Source organism: Gorilla gorilla, chromosome 11 (assembly GCF_029281585.2).
Source record: "Gorilla gorilla gorilla isolate KB3781 chromosome 11, NHGRI_mGorGor1-v2.1_pri, whole genome shotgun sequence".
NCBI classification, from domain to species: Eukaryota; Metazoa; Chordata; class Mammalia; order Primates; family Hominidae; genus Gorilla; species Gorilla gorilla.
Genome location: NC_073235.2, coordinates 34,356,428 through 34,358,031, shown reverse-complemented (window position 1 = coordinate 34,358,031; position 1,604 = coordinate 34,356,428).

Below are 1,604 nucleotides of genomic sequence, written 5' to 3'. Positions count from 1 at the left end.
TCCTGGGCTTTTGGGGTGGGGTTGGTAGGCTATTTATTATAGATTCAATTTTTGGAGCTCATAATTGGTCTGTTCACAGACTGAATTTCTTCCTGGTTCAGTCTTGAGAGAGTGTATGTGTCCAGGAATTTATTCATCTCTTCTAGGGTTTCTAGTTTGTGTGTGTAGAGGTGTTCATAGTAGTTGCTGGTTGTTATTTTTATTTCTCTGGGGTGAGTGGTAATATTCCCTTCATCATTTCTAATTTTGTTTATTTGAATCTTCTCCCTTTTCTTCTTTATTAGTCTAGCTAGTGCCCTATCTATCTTATTAATTTTTTAAAAAACCTTGATTAAGTGATCTTTTGAACAGTTTTTCATGTCTCAGTTTCTTTCAATTCAGCTCTGATTTTAGTTATTTCTTGTTTTCTATAAGCTTTGTGGTTGAGTTCTTCTTGCTTCTCTAATTCTTTCAGTTGTGACGTTTGTTTGTTAATTTGAGATCTTTCTAACTTTTTGATATGGGTATTACTTCTTATGCCCTACTCTAACTTTTTTCCTTCTCCTAGAAAACTTAGAATATGCTTTCTAAACCAATTCAATCTTTCTCAGCGAATCAATCTGGTCTCCCTGAGGCAAAGTTAGCAATTTTCCATTACAGATCGTTCTCTTTCTCTGTAAGAATATCTAATGCAACAATGCAAGTGTTTCTTTCCCTCCCAGATATGCGGGTAACTCCTTTTGGCTGAGACCAAGACATAAAACCTTGTCCTTTCAACATTAATGAAGATCTATTTAGAAAGCCTCCATTTTTACAGAAAAGATATATAAACACCAATGAAAATAAATATAAAATTATATGACATTCAATTATATTGTGGAAAGACTGAATAAATAAGTGAACTAACCTCTAAGAAAAAGATGATGATATAAAATGATATAGAAGTAAAAAACCTGGGATGGTATAGCATAATTAATGTATCAGTAAAGTATGTACACTGTTGAAGTGGCAGGAAGACCGCATAGAGAGTGAGACCTGACCACAAGCTTTAAGTAAAGTTCTATACCCTTAAACGAGATTAAAGTGGACTCAGGAAAACGTGGTCCACATGAGGAGAAGGACACATGTTCCAGATGGGCCAAAGCTCAGAGCATCTCTACCTTCTCCAGGAGGAAAGGGGAGGCAAAGCAGCAGGCAGAAGACAGCATGGCTAGGTCAGCACAGGGCACACAGGTCAAGCCAGGTGGGTTCCATCTACAGGTAGTGAGGAGCCACTGCCAGATGGGCTTTATTCATTAGTTTGTTTGGTTTTCTTTAGTAACTAAGACACATGATCAAAGTTGACCTTTGTAAGTATTGCTGCAGCTGAACATAAGATGAATAAAACCAGTGTTTTAAAAATTATGTTGTATAGAGCACTAGCGCCAGAGAGATATTAGTGGAACACACAGGCGCGCACACATTGAGCCCAGATTATTCTGGCAAATGCTGGGTTAAGCAAACTAAAAGAAACATCTTTAGTGCTGGACTTCTCAGAACCTGGAATGTGGCTATATGACTCATAAAACAGCAAGGTTAAGATAGAGAACGCCATTTTTTTCCCAGAAATGTTGAAACAATTTCGT